This window comes from Rattus norvegicus, chromosome 3 (assembly GCF_021556685.1).
Source record: "Rattus norvegicus strain SHRSP/BbbUtx chromosome 3, alternate assembly SHRSP_T2T, whole genome shotgun sequence".
In the NCBI taxonomy this organism is placed as follows: domain Eukaryota; kingdom Metazoa; phylum Chordata; class Mammalia; order Rodentia; family Muridae; genus Rattus; species Rattus norvegicus.
In genome coordinates, this window is record NC_141536.1 from 28792995 (window position 1) to 28808639 (window position 15645).

A 15645-nucleotide genomic window follows, 5' to 3' on the forward strand; every position below is an offset into this window, starting at 1 on the left:
ATCTGATCTCTGTGTTCCCTTTCCTGTAACCAGGGTCAACAAAACACTGTGTCAGATATTGGTAAGGTTTAGAAAATTCTTCCGGACTCCTGTAGTAAACCTTCCGGACGACAAGGCAAATAAAGTCAGATTTGCTCATGGCTTGCTGGATGTGAGAAACATTAGCATCACTTTTGAGCTTTCCAGAAATTTATCAGCTACTTATGTAGACATATTACGCTGTCTTGATTTAAATTATTAATTGTTCTCACTCCTGGTTCTATCTAAGTGATTTAAACCAGGTTCCTTTATGACAGAAAGAAGGCACGCTCTCTGAAAAAGGACTAATTCTAAAACGGTTTTAGTTTGTCTTCGTAAGTGAATGATCAAAATAATTAGTGATCACAAGTGATTTGATCATTTATCATGTAATATTAACAAGCAGTGGGTCAAAGTGTGAGAGGAGAACTTATGTGCCACAGAGTAGCAATATTTTTGTGCTATGGTTTACATTGTTAAGCAAACTAAAATAAGCAAATCTTCATGCCAGGGTCTTAGTTAATGTCATCTTGCTTGGCTGAGAAGCCCACACCATCTCTGAGCAGACATATTTTAAGAGAGCATTAGGGCATGCATATTTTTAGGATGCTAATAGACTCTCACCCCCTTTGATTTTAGCTGCCAGAAATTATGATTCATAGTTCTTGATAACACAGAACAGAAAACATTGCAAAGGGAGAGAAATTCTAACAGATTGCTTAGGGATGATTTCTGAGTGTCAGTTGATCAAACGTTTCTCTTTCATTCCTTCAGCAAAATGTGCACTTCTGTTTTGAAAAATTAGTACAGAAAAATCTTTATTTTTTTCCCTTCTAATACCTTCCAACCATTAACAACTTTGCAATCGCATTTAAAATTATATAAAATTATATGAAAGACTATATAGCATTATATTTGTTTATAATAACAAAAATGACAGCTCAAAGGGACCTACCTAGACAAGGTTTCAGAAGAACAAAGGGCAGGACTTATTGACTCCATTCCCTTTTACAATAATATTCTAAAGAATATAACAGTATTATATGTTTCCTCTGTCTTTCTAGATAAGGAAAAATCTAGACCATTAAATATCTGCAGTAGAATAGAATAATATTAGAATAGACAATTTCAAAATATATGGTCATCTTTTGAATTAGCTGTATTATTCTAGAAAAAGATGGGGTTGACAAAGAATTCCTTAATCATAACCAAGGCCTAAAGTAGTCTGTCTTGAATATCAAATTTTTCTTTTTCATAAGACATTTTGTTTTTAATTATGTGTAGATGCGAGTGTGCATGTGGGTGTGTACATATGATTACAGTGCCCCGCAGAAGGCCAGAGGCATAGAATCCCCTGCAGTTAGTATTAGAAACAATTTGAGCTGCCCAACTTGGATACTGAGAACTGAATTTGGTTTATCTGTAAAGTCTGTCTATACACCTCTTCAGCCCAAATATCAATACTTACCCACAGTTTTGACTTGAAAAGTACATATTTATACTTCACTGGTTTTCAAGTAATGCTGATTTTTCTCCTTTGTGTCCCCTCCCCATTGTTTAGACTAGAAGCCCTAGTCGCCTATACAGATCTACAATCTTCTTTTCTTAAAACGCTCATTACTGTACACAGGAGTGCGAAAGGGACACTATTCCTAGTAAGAAATGTGTACCATTTAGTTTTTAACACAAAGGGTTGGTGTGATGGAATTTTTCAGGCATGAGAAAACATAAGTAAATGTCTTGTTAGCCAATGATCAGACAGAATGAAACAAAATATACATGTAGTGCATTACGGATTGAAGTGTGCAAAGCACTCCCATTTTAATTAAAATTTTAGAGGAAAACTCATTCACATGAATTAATAGCAAGATTTTTTAGCAGGTTTCATAAACGGTGACAAAATTTACATCTTTGTATTCAAGAAGAGTATAAAGTACAGAGTGAAGATGTCTACATATGTCGACTCCTTTCAACATGCGCCATAAATAGCAAAGCTCCGTGGATATTAAATTATGTGAGAGCAGATGACTCATGAGTAACTGCAAATACCTGACCTGCTTCCACACGTTGCTTACTTTCTAAAAGGTAGCATGGAAAGACAACACTGACATAGCATCCGGAGGAATGACTTACTTGCTAAACAATGCTCTGGGCTACAGGAAATTCAGCCCAGGGTCAAGGCAACATCTGAAGGAAACAAGACCCTTTCAAGCCAGGAGCCTTGGAGTTCAGTAGGTTCTTACCCTGCACTGTTTGCTTGTCTCCTCAAAGCATTCTGCATCTTCCTATTTCTGTAGGATAGTAAAAGGCTTTACATTAAAATGTACTCCACCAGTCAGAGATGTCAAGACAAGAAAATCAATGATAACAAATAGCACATATGTGTGTTATACGTATCCAGAAAGCTAATGAAATGAATGAAATAAAACTTTGTTCTGTTAGTCTTCATTGTCAATGAAATGCATAAAAAACTTATTTTTTTGTCCTTTGTAGGATATTCTGTTTCTCCCTGATTGTTCTTGCTTACTGTAGATGATTCATGGTTCTGTTCCTCTCAATATCCTGACCAAGAGAGAAGCAACAGTCTAATTCCTCAGACACATCTACCTGGTAACTAAGAAATGGGCAGTTGACTGAGGTCTCTATAATGTTGGACCTCACTGGGTCCTAAGATGTTCACAAAGATCCTGAGAACTTAGGCCAATATACCAAGATCTTCTCTAGGGTTCAATCCAACTCAGATGACAGCTACAGAAAAGAAGTTTGTCTATTACAATAAAGGTAAGGTATCCATATATACCCTGCCATCTTGTATGTGAAAAATAGGACCTGGAAGTGTGAAAGACCTGTCAAAGGGCTAAGAGACTTCCTTCTTCCTTCCAAGGCTATACAACTAAACAAAATGATTCCTTTTGCTAATAAAGTCTACACATTTCCTAACTTCCAAAACATTTTCTTTTATTTTATTGTGTAATCAGTTTCTAGTAGTGCTGAAGTCACCCAACACTAAAACATAGCTTGAATGTGTGATCAGACAAGACTTAAGTATTGGGATCCTTCACCCTTTCTTTTCTCTCCTCTTTTTGGTTTTGCCAAAACAGGGTTTCTCTGTGTAGCCCCTGGCTATCCTGGAACTTACTTTGTAGACCAGGCTGGCCTTGAACTCTCAGAGAGCCACCTGCCTCTGAGTCCTGAGTGCTGGGATTAAAGGTGTGTTCTAGCTTGAATCTTTATTCTTGTTCAGCATTAGCCCTACAAAGTAAAGTATGCCAAATTCACAATTCTATGTAGAGTGGGAATGAGTAATTCTCAGTGACAGGGTCTGTTCTCCACTAGTATTTGCTTCCCAAAGGACACAAGACAACAGGCACACTGGGCCCTCTCCCTCTGCTTCTTCTACTCTGGGCCTCTTAAGGAGTATCACAGATGGACAAATGTGACCCAGGTTAGAGTAGCAAATGAATGGTAGGTGGAAAGGGAAGGAACAGCCTTTCTTTTGAGCTTGTTTGTCTAATTATCCTTTTCTGCATTGTGTGTGTGTGTGTGTGTGTGTGTGTGTGTGTGTGTGTATGTGTGAATCTACATCCTAATTTTCTATCGATTCTAAATCTAGACAGAAAGAAAACAGTTACTTATCTTGTCTTTTTTTTTTTTTCGGAGCTGAGGACCGAACCCAGGGCCTTGCGCTTGCTAGGCAAGCGCTCTACCACTGAGCTAAGTCCCCAACCCCAGCAGTTACTTATCTAATTCTCAAAACCCAAGCTGATGATACTGAGACATGATGATAAGAAGGTAACCTTCAAAGAGCCAGACCTTACCAATGGCATTCCAATATGTTCTTCAAGCTCATGCCCATTTCAGAGTTGTGGATATGACACAAGAATCCCTCCTTGAGCCCCTATCAGGACCAGTTACTTTGTGACTGGTTGCTTGCCTCATACCCGTGCATTTAGATACCCATAATTGAAAGCCAGAGGATTTCCCTTCAAACCCTGCATAGCTCAGGTCTGACATCTGTGGGCCATCTCTGCCCTTGCTTTCCTCAGCATCATCTGGGCAAATGGATAACTGGACTTGTCAATCTCATCTCCAAAAGAGCTTTGGAGCCCATCTGCTGCTAGCCACCCTCCATCCGCCACTGTCCCACCCTCCATCCGCCACTGTCCCACCATCCATCCTCCACTGACGTCACCTTGTTCTCATCCATCATCATTTTGATTCCTATGGAGTTTATCTCTACTGTGATAAGTTCCTAATTGCTCTTTTTATTTATTGTTTCCTCATAAATCTATTTTATACTGAATAGCCACAGTAAACCATGTGAGCTTTTTCTGACTTGACTCTTTTGGTATTTTCCACATCACACATAGAATACAATCTAACCCTTGTCATAACCCACAAGGCCCTTTGTGCTGTGACACCTGATGAATCCTCCTGATTCTCTCCCCATCAGTAACTGTGCTCCAAGATCCCCATTGTCTTTGCTTCTATTTCATCCTGACTTTATTCAATGCCTTGATGGAGTTCATGTTTCCCTTGACTTGAAGCTTATGCATCTGTTATGTCTAAAAGTTATTTTGTCTGGATATATCATATCTTTCCTGACCATTTATTTAGAAAGATCTTCCCCCTTTCCTCTGTCATTTTTTATGGTAGTCATTGTTTTTAATTATCCTTTTAATTTTAACACTTGCCAGTTTCTATATTTATGCATAAATTTACTTAACTACTTTTAACTCTAAGAAATCTCATCTTAAACAGTACATTGAATCGCATTTAATGAGTGAATGGATCAGGTAAGAATGTATTTATCATTCAGGTGTGCTGAACTCATATACACAGTTACACTGAGTGAATATCTTGTAGAGGCTAATTCCCTCCTCTATGACATTAATAAAATTCTCAGGAGAGAACAAAGCAGGACAGAGTTCCAGAGCTGGCTCTATTCTCTTTCTCCAAGTTGAGTCTTTCAAATACAAGAGTACAGTTTGTGCCTAGTAAGCTAGACTAAATGTTCTTGTTTCTAAGTGCAACTATATATGTATTGTTATGTATCCACTGAAGTGACTCCTGTTAACATGTCCTGCAAAATTGCCATTTTATGCATTCACTGTCTGTGCTTCAGGGAGAGAAGTTTTGTAATCCTTCCTAACTCTGGGTGTGAAACATTTACCAGAATTTCTCTTTGATTATTGAAAACATTCTTCTGTATAAATGCTCTTGACTCCTGGTAAGAAACGTTGCAGTACATACAGACTTCCTTACCTGATTGCAGGGATGCAGAATAGAGCTCAATCTGATTCCCTCCCTGCACATCTTCTCCATGTCCTTTTCCTTTCCTCCTCCTTTCTTCCTCCCTTTTCTTTTCCTCATCTACTCTTTCTCTTATCCCCTCCTTCCCCAACCCTTCCATCTAATTCCCTTCATCTCTCCCTGTCTTCTACTGCCCCTTTTCTTCCTCTTTCCTTTCCCCTCCCTCCCTTTCTCTTCCCTTCCCTTTCCTTTCTTTTCTATTCCCTCTTTTCTTTTCCTCTTTCCCCTCTGTGCCTCCTCCTCCCTTTCCCTTTGACTTTCCCCTCTTTTTCTCAGTGCTCCACATTAGAAATAATAAAATTCCAATAATATGTGGTCTAAAAAGTCTAAGTTTCTTTCACACATATGCTGAGACTGATGAAATGAAATAATTTGAATGCTGGCAATTTTCTTGGTTTGATAGTATTGATTAAGCACATGTTCAATCATAGGCACTATGCTAAGTCTATGTACAAAGCTTAATGCTGATAAAGATGCTTCTTCCTAACAAAGAACAAACTGTCTTTCTAAGTACCTTGTATATGGCTTTAACATTGGCAGAGGGAAGGGCAACCTGCAAACTTTCCTTCCACCATCTTTCATTCTCTGTAAGTTATTTCAGAGAAGTCAGCCTGAGATCACCATGGATACAGCAACTGGACATTTCAGAGAAATTCTCCTGCATTCATTGAAGTGCAACTGTGGTTTAAAAATAATTGTGGAATGTAAACCATCAATTGAAAACACGCTGAAGAGATGATTAAGTTGGTCAAGTGCTTGCCGTGCTAGCATGAAGCTCTGAGCTTGATCTCCAGACCTCATTGGTACAGGAGACAACTTCCTGAACAGAATGGCCTAGGCTCTAAGGTTAACAACTGATAAATGGAACCTTATGAAACTAAAAAGCTTCTGTAAGGCAAAGGACACAGCCAATGGGACTAAACAGCAGCCTGAAAATTGGGAGAGGATCTTGGCCAATCCTACATCCAACAGAGGGCTAATATCCAAAATTTAAAAGGACTCCAGAAAATAAACCTCAACATTCCAAACAACCTAAAATGGACACAGAGCTACACAGAGAATTCTCAACAGAGGACTCTCAAATGGCTGAAGAGCATTTAAAGAAATGTTCAAAGTACTTACTCATCCGGGAAATGCAAATCAAAATGGAATGCAGATTCCGTTTTACACCCATCAGAATAGCTAAGATCAAAACACTCAAGTGACAGCACATGTTGGTGAGGATGTGGAGCAAGGGGAACTCTCCTCCATTGCTGATAGGAGTGCAAAGTTGTACAACCGCTTTGGAGACCAATTTGGTGGTGTCTTAGAAAACTTGGAATAGTTTTACTTCAAGACTTAGATGTAACACTCTTGAGCATATACCAAAAAGATACCCCACTATACTCTAGGGACAATTGTTCATCTATGTGGATAGCATTTAATGGCCAGAAACTGGAAAATCATATATGCCCCTTAACCTAAAAATGGATAAAGAAAATGTGGTTTATTTGCAGAATCAAATACTATTCTCAATTTAGAAAAAAGACATCATGAATTTTCTAGGCAAATGGATAGAGCCTGAGAATACTATCCTGAGTGACGCAACCCAGAACCAGAAAGACGCTTATGGTATATACTCACTTATAAGTAGATATTAGACATAAAGTGCAGGACAACCAGACTACAATCCCCAGACTCAAAGAAAATAGATAATAAAAAGGTTCCAAGGGAGGATGAACGAATCTCATACAGAAGGGAAAACCAAATAGTCAGGGGGTGGGGATAGAAAGAGAGAACTGGGAAGGAGAGGAAGTGAGGAGGGGAACAGGAGGATTAGAAGTGAGAATGGGAATTGGTACAGGGCGTCTCTGGGGACCCAGGACAGGAGAGAATATGGGGAGTCTGTGAGAGTCTATATTCCTCTCACAGAGAGGGGGATATAGAGACTGAAGTGGCCACCTCCTGTAGGCAGGCAGGACTTCCAGAGGACGGCAGGGGCATCAATCTACCCAAAAAACCCTCAACCCAAAGTTTGTCTTCTGTACAAAATGTGCAGTGGTGAAGAAGAAGCATACATTGAGGGAACGGCCTACCCATGACAGCCCCAACCTGAGCCCCACCCCATGTGAGAGAACCAGCCCCCGGCACTATTAATGATGCTTTGCTATGCTTGCAGACAGGAACCTAGCATAACTGTCTCTTGAGAGGCTTCATTCAGCAATGGATGTAGGCAGATGCAGACCCCACAGGCGAACATCAGGCAGAGCTCAGGAAGTGGAGAAGAACAGAGATGGAAGTGTGCAAGTCAAAGGGGTTAAGCACACCACAAGTATACTCATAGAGTCACCTAATCTGGGCCTATGGGGGCTCATAGGGACCGAGCCACCAATCCTGGAACACGCAGGAGCTCAATCTAGACACCCTACACATTTGTAGCAAATGTGCAACTTGGCCTTCCTGTGGGTTCCCTGATAAGTGGAATACGGAGTGTCTCGGTCTCTGTTCCCTGCCATTGCATCCCTTCACCTCCTTCTTGGACTACGTGGTTGGGCTTCAGTGGGAGAGGATGTACCTAGACCTCCTGAAATTAGATGTCCCAGGGTGGAGTGGTACCCACGGGAAGCTCCCCTTTTTGGAGGAGAAGCAGGGTGCATAGTGGGGAGGGATTTGTAAGAGTAGAACTGGGAAGAGAGGAGGGAGCAGGCTCTGACCAGCATGTAAACTGAATTTTAAAAAATGGAATATATATATATATATATATATATATATATATATATATATATATATATATATATGGCACAGTTTAATCTTAACACTCAGGAGACAGAAGCAAGTGGATCTGTGTGAAGTTAAGGTCGTTTTCTCAATATTGAGAATTCCAGGCTAGCTATGGGCACACAGTGAAAGCTGGTCTCACCTGGGAGGTGAAAGACTCTCAAGCCTCAAAGGGAGGGACCTTAGATGAAATGCCCTACAGTGGGGAGACGGAACTTGGAGAGTCCACCTCCAGTAGAAAGACAGGGCTCAAGTGGAAGGATGGGGTTGCCATCCCACAGTCAAAAACTCTGACCCAGAACTGCAGGGACAAAAATGGAGAAGAGACTGAGGAAAAGGAGGTCCAGTGACCAGCCCAACTTGAGATCCATCTTAAGGGGAGGCCCCAAGGCATGACACAATTACTGATGCATATACAGAAAGGAGTCTAACATGGCTGTCCTCTGAGAGGCCCAAAAAGCAGATGACTGAGTCAGAAGCAGATACTGACACCCAACCACTGGACTAAAGTCTGGACCTATGGTTGAATTAGAGAAAGGCTGGAAGAAGCTGAGGAGGAGGAAGTCCCTATAGGAGGACCAGCAGTCTCAACTAACCTGGACCCCCGAGATCTCTCAAACACTGAGCCACCAACTAGGCAGCATATGCCAGCTGGTCTGAGGCCCCTGACACATATACAGCAGAGGATTGCCTGGTCTGGCCTCAGTGAGCACTTAACCCTGGAGAGACTTGAGAACCCAGGGAGTGGGGAGGTTTGGGGAGGGACCTCCTCTTGGAGACAGGAGAGGAGGAATGGGATGAAGAAGAGTGGGAGGGCAGACCAGAAGGTGAGTTAACTACTGGACTGTAAAACAATAAAAGTAATAATAATAATAATAATAGTAATGAAGAGAGAAGGCAGATACTTGGAACTCCCTGCTTAGCCAGCTTAACCTACTTGGCAATCTCTAGTCCAGTTATTAGAGCATATATGTGGGTGGTTAGGTGGGTGGGGAAGTACCCTCATAGAAACAGGGGGAGGGATGACAAAATAAGGGGTTTCTAAAGAGAAAACCAGGGAAGGGGATAACATTTGAAATGTGAATAAATAAAATATCCAATAAAAAAGAAAAAAAATATATAAAGAAAATATAATATTACCAGAATGAATACAGTGTTTTTGCTGTTTACTGGAGATTAAAGTACTATAAAGAAAAGCCCCCTAGAAGGAAAAGTTAGACCACTTACAGCTGTCTGAAAAGCCTCCTTTGCATCCGGAGTGTGCGTTCATGAATGCAAAGTTCCCTTGAGAGGAGCCAGATACCTGTTCTCCAACCTCAGAAATGAAACGTTTGCTTTACAATCAGTATCTTAACGCCATCGTGAACACTGAAAACAAAAGTAGGTAGTTTCCGAGGCCCAGTGCCCTGCTTTTAGAGTGGGCCTCTTTCCTATGCCGCTGTGATGCAGAATTGATCTTCGGCATGGAAGATATGGGTTTGCAGTTATGTGAGTTTAGAACAGGAGTGAGAATTTTGAAAATCTCTCATCCTCCATATAATGTGACACATGAGCCTGACAGATAGGGCATCTTGTGATGTGTTAGCTGATCACATGACAAAAGCCGCAGGCCGAGGATCCCCTTTCTGATTTGTAAGGATTTGGTTCTGGGTTCTGAGTCACTAGGTAAATTTTAAACAAACACCCGGGCAGTGTGACTTTGCCTAGGATGCTGTCTTCAAAGAAAGCCATTTTTTTGTTGCAGTGTTACCAGAGGCCCTGATAGATCGTGGGCTATGAACAGGCTGATGCGTATTTTACTTTCTGGGGTCATGGACACACTGGGTACCCATCAAACTGACTGAAATGAAATCTCTAACCAGGTGTCAGTGAGACTGCAAGAAGCAACTTGGGAGATTTCTCTGGGAAACTCTGGGAAGACTGGTTTACAAACAATGGTTGGCGGGATTATGTTAATCTATGGAGATGTTTCTCACAGGGCTATATGTAATGAAATATCCTAGGTACAGCAAAAAGCTTGAACTATATGCATTTCAAAGAATTTTTTTGGTGTTTAGATGCTACAGAGACATATGATAACAACGGACCCCTCTGAATGTCTTTCTGTGGTAAGAGATGCTAAATCTGTTTGCTTTAGAATATATTTGAGTGTTGCAACTGCTGGAAAAGTCCCCAAATCTAGAGAACTGAGAAAGAAGAGAATGGTAGCCTGCTCTATGGTTGGCACTTAATTCATCCTAACTTTGGATTTTAGAGTGACGGGATTATTAAAAAAACGAGTTACTCTGTCTGATCACATTTAAGATTAGACACTGGATACAGGGGAAATGGAAAACTATTTAACATTATCCAAAGCTTCAGATTTCTTTGTGTGTAAAATTTGGCCAATATGGTTATGGCCTAAATATTGTTAACAGAGGGCCACTGTCAGATTCTGCAAGTGTCTTGTAAACAAATACTACATTTTGTACTGGCACAGTTTGTTTGTTTTTACATTATTTATGCTTAATTCTGACAAGTGACAGAAACAAAGTGGATTCTGCACCTTTAGAAAACATATTGCCCAGCCAGCGAGAGCAGTTCAGCGTTTGCACGCAGAGCTGGTATGGATCCCCACGCCTTCATGCAGACCTCTGGAGACAGTGCCTCCTGCTCCTCAGGGCTGATCCGAACACCGGACAAGTTAAGTTCGTGTTTTTAGAGCAAGATATATATATATAGTCACGAAATGGCAGGTTCTTTTAATGAATCTCTTGACTTCTTTTTAAATCAGCATCCCCCCCCCACTTATATTTCTAATTGCTGGATTATAAAATTCTGTCCAATCGCCCCAGATACAGCATAGAAGAAAAGCAATTCCAATGGGAGAGCAGAGAGGAGTGGCTTGATGAAATGGGGGTGTGGTCAGAGATGTGAAGGCGGGGACTTCAGGGATGGTGTGAAGGAGAGCTTTGAACAGTAATCTTATCTGGCTGAAGGTTTTCCTGCCCACCGCGTCCTATCTAGAAAGCTCGTTTTATTATTACTCATTCAAAAAAAAATCTACATTTTACTAGAAAATAGATGAGATCGGAAACTTAAACATTGACTTTATGTTTAAAGGACGTTAAAGTTGTTCCTAAAGCAATGCGTTATGAAAGGTGACAACGCAAAGAACAATGTTATTGTTTCTTTTAAAATGTGAACTTTTTGGGTATGGGGGTTCGTATCTTTGATTCCAGCCTGCTCTACATAGCTAGTTCCAGGTCAGCCACAGACACACACACACACACACACACACACACACACACACACGCTCACACACACTCAATGCCATGTTTCACATGTCAAAATATCAAATTTTAAGGCCTGCTTCTTTCTAAAATGAAGTCAGTGGGAGACAAGTTGGATAGAAGGACCCTTACAGGAAATAGTGGTTCTTGGTTCCTTCCATGGCTTTATAACTTCCTGTCTGTGGAACGACCAGTTGCTTGCTTCCTTCCTTCTCTTCTTGAGTGGATTACCAACTCCTACCACTGTTAACCCTGATCCAGGAAGGAACGTCTGTCTGCATCATTCTGAGTGGGCTTTCGTTGCCTCACATATGTTCAGCTCTTGAAAACCTGTCAAAATGAAAGACCAGAAGATGCAGGAAGGGTGCCAGGCAAGAGTGTGGTAAGTAGAAGAAGAGCTGTCTCCCAGGGATTAAAGGAGGCCTCTCAGAGCATGTGCGTGTGCTCTCACATGCAAACACAATGCTCTCACACACACTCACGCACATGCACATACACACACATACACATGTACACACACTCACACACATATGCATACACACCTCACACACACAGTCTCACACATGCATGCCTGTGATTTCGTATAGGTGAGCCTGTGTTTTATGCATATGGTATTATGCTATTCTGTGTTTACCGTGGTGGGGAAGGAAAGTATGAAAATGTATCTTTATTCCTCACTCCTTTTAGTTGCCCAAGACCTGGCTTCATCACCTTTTACCTTCATTATCTGATAGTGTCTAGCATATTGCTACTCAGAAGTATGGATGAAATATATATTAAAAGGAGAAGAGGAGGTAATGAGAGAAAGGGGGAGAGAGATGCATCAGGCAGCATTTGGTAGGAAAGTACATTTTCACTGTGCTGATCATGTCTTCTGTAGGTCAGTGACCAGCCTGTGCTGAACAGAGGAAGACTCCTGATGATTCAGTACTCATGTCTACGAAGGAGCTTCACCTTTCCCCGAGGAAGTGACACGGGCTGGGAATGGAGGACGGCCTAACTTCTAGATCTGAAATACGTTTTCAGCGCTCCATCCTATTGACTAGTGCGGGTACCAGAGCCTGTAGATGCTTTTGCACTACTGCCTCAGAAGATGCTGTCGTACCACATGTTCAGAACGGCTGTGTTTCTAACAGGATCTGGGGAACAATCTGACACCGGTGATCCCAGGATCGGTGATCCCAGGATTCCTGCTCTGAGTAGTTAACACACCCGGAATATGACTTGGGTAGGAAGAGGAAAACATAAACACAGATATATCTTAATTGTTTTTTTCCTCTAGCTTGGCTATCCTTCTCATTTACTCTCTCTTGTTCTCTTACCTTTCTACTTGGATAGATTATACTTCTTATTGGAGAGAAAGTGAGGCTGCTTTAGACTTGTACACTTAATTGTATTTTGTTATAATAGATAGTTCCAGACCAGCCATGATACTCGTGTACACACACACACACACACACACACTCACACACACAGTTACACACACACTCATACACACACTCACACATACTCACACACACTCACACACTCACACACAGTTACACACACATACACACACACTCATACACATACTCACACATACACACACTCACACACTCACACACAGTCACACACACATACACACACACACACACTCACACACACACTCAGTGCCATGTTTCAAATATAAAAATATCAAAATTTAATGCCTGCTTCTTTCTAAAATGAAGTCAGTGGGAGACAAGTTGGATAGAAGGACCTGTACAGGAAATATTGGTTCTCGTTTCCTTCTATAACTTTCTATCTCATTGTTGTAACTTACTTTAATATTTGAGATATGTAGTGCAGTTTGGCCTAAAGCCTGCTATGCCACCCAGGAACTCACAGCTCTCATGCCTCTGTCTCCCAAGTGCTGTGATCATAGGCGCCTGTCTAGTCACATAGCAATTTTTATCTTTGGATATTGCCAGAAGTTCTTTGAGAAAGCTATTTTATATGATGCTGTCATTGGTACTTTGTCATGTTAAATTTCCTCTACATGATTAAGTATCAGCAGTCACCTGGGGCAGGGGCCCCATGTGGCCCTTTCTGCCCAGTTGTTCCAGGGATGGTGTTTCCTAGCCTTTGTTTTGTCTCAGCTGGTGTCTGTCACAGGTTGACAGGAGGTGGTATCCTCGGACTTCCTCTCTAGCAAGTCACTCTGGATTGGTAACAGTTGTGTAGCTATGAGAGTGTCCATGGCCCACGCCGCAGTATAGGACTGCGTTGAGTTCTTTGCTGTGTACTTCCACTGGAGACCATGCTGAAGTCCACGGCACATGCTGGGGCCAAAGGCTAGGTGGACGTCCACGGACTGTGATGTCACCAGAAACCATATAGAAGTCCTTGCTCCAGTTGACTGGAAAGGGCAAGGAAACTTCTTTTACAGTCATATTGATGACTACAGACTCATAGTTGAGAATAAGAAATGTAGAAGGCTTCTCTGGCAACCCCTCCTGCACCTCCCCCACCAAAGGAAGCAACAGCCTTGACAGAAAGCCACTGAAGGGAACTCTTAAAATTTCTGATAGGGATTCTGAAGTGTAGCTCTCTACCATCAATGGCTTCGGGTGGAGATGCAGGTGGGGAAGGACCGGTTTTCTTTAAGAACCTGGCCACTGGGAGTGGGACCAAGCTCCAGTGAGCACACAGGCAACACATATTGGATTTATATTTTTTTTTCCGGAGCTGGGGACCGAACCCAGGGCCTTGCGCTTCCTAGGCAAGCGCTCTACCACTGAGCTAAATCCCCAACCCCTGGATTTGTATTTGTTTCTTCTTCTTTTTGGGGGAGATGTGTGATCACAGGGTTATGGGGTGGTTCTGGGAGGACTAGGAAGTGAGCATAGTTGGCTGGGGTGCATTATGTGAAATTCTCATAACCAATACAAGTATTATGTTGAAAGAAAAGGAAGTCGTCCTGTAGAAAAGACACGGCCACCCGGTGGCTTTCCATGTGGAAGCACCCACTAGGCTTTCAGATAAATATTCTCCCTCCCTCCCTCTGCATCTAGGCTTCAGATTGATATTCTCTGTCTCTCCCTCTCCAAGCAAGGGCAGTATCCAAATGACGTCATCTTTGTGAAGAGTCCATTGCACGCTTGAATGTGCATGGGCCATGGCTCTGAAGATGCGCTGCACTCCAGGTCCATAATAAATATAATAAATATATAATGACATATGTAGACAACTCGATTCCTACTTTCAACCCTGGGCAGTTTGGGGAGAAATTTCATTTTTGGTTTTGATCTCTCATGCTTTCTTTGTGTGAAGAAAAGAATTTACACTGTTACCTTTTCTTCAACCTTCCCAGCCAATAGCGCTTTCAACATTAGCAGATTCCCACAGGCTGCCAAGGGACACACGTATTCTCACGCCAAGTACCCCTTTATGGGCTTCATGGTATTTTAGAAAGTACAGATTGAGACCTAAGGATACTGATCTTATCTGCAAAGCATATGTAGGTAAATTCTTTTGTTTTCGCTGTGCATTCTCTGAGATTATAACATTACCTAGAAATGGGGAGCAAAACACCAGGTTTCTCATAGCACAAAGTCATTCATTAAACATTAATTCGAAATAATCTCTTACTTTCTTCCCAACTTTGTCGATGTCCTGGGATTTAACATTGCCTTACAATAAGTTCGTGTGCTTTGTGTGTCTCGTTAGCAGAAAGACGTTTTCAAAGTTTTCTTTCTGAGCAAAATTCAGATTGCTTTTATCCATCTTTTAATATTAACAACTTAACTGTAGTAAATGTCTCTTTAATTGAATAAAATAATTTTTGGTTTTTATGTTTATTTTTTGCTGAAAACATGAAAGCCTAGAGAAAGTTTTGGCAAAGATGCTTTATTTTAGTCTATTGTAAGAGGTATGTGAAATGTCAACGCATGAGGAAACAGGAGAGACTATTTTATAAATTTCCACGCATCAAATAAGTGACAGGTTTGAGTCAATCAGTTTAAGAAGTTACCAGTCCATTGATGAAACCATTTGAAGAAAATGTTTGATGTTACAGAAGCCAAAAGTTGAATAAATTTGTCATCTGTTTTTCATTTTAATTCACCATTTCAGAAGTATTTACTGTGTATTAAAAAAAAATCCTTTACTCTTTCAAATCTTTTGGACAACCTGGAAAAATTCAGAACAGTTGAGCATGTTGCTGTGAAAGCACATTGCCAGCTGAGTTATCTTCTGCATAGCCATACTATTTATGAACTTTAAATTTGAACAGAAATTATCATCTCACTGTCTAGGTAGCCAGGGC

The 15645-nt window shown here is 41.2% G+C and overlaps 1 long non-coding RNA gene across 1 annotated transcript in view; it reads left to right on the forward strand.

Annotated features, from left to right (window-relative positions):
- The window catches only part of LOC102548671 (uncharacterized), a 152604-nt gene extending 137433 nt beyond the window's left edge, over positions 1–15171 (forward strand). The window contains exons 5-8 of the long non-coding RNA XR_015683494.1: positions 10146–10196; positions 10608–10770; positions 11622–11742; positions 12241–15171. This is a non-coding gene — a long non-coding RNA (uncharacterized LOC102548671). The remainder of the gene's footprint in view (positions 1–10145; positions 10197–10607; positions 10771–11621; positions 11743–12240) is intronic.
- Positions 15172–15645: the final 474 nt, after the last annotated feature.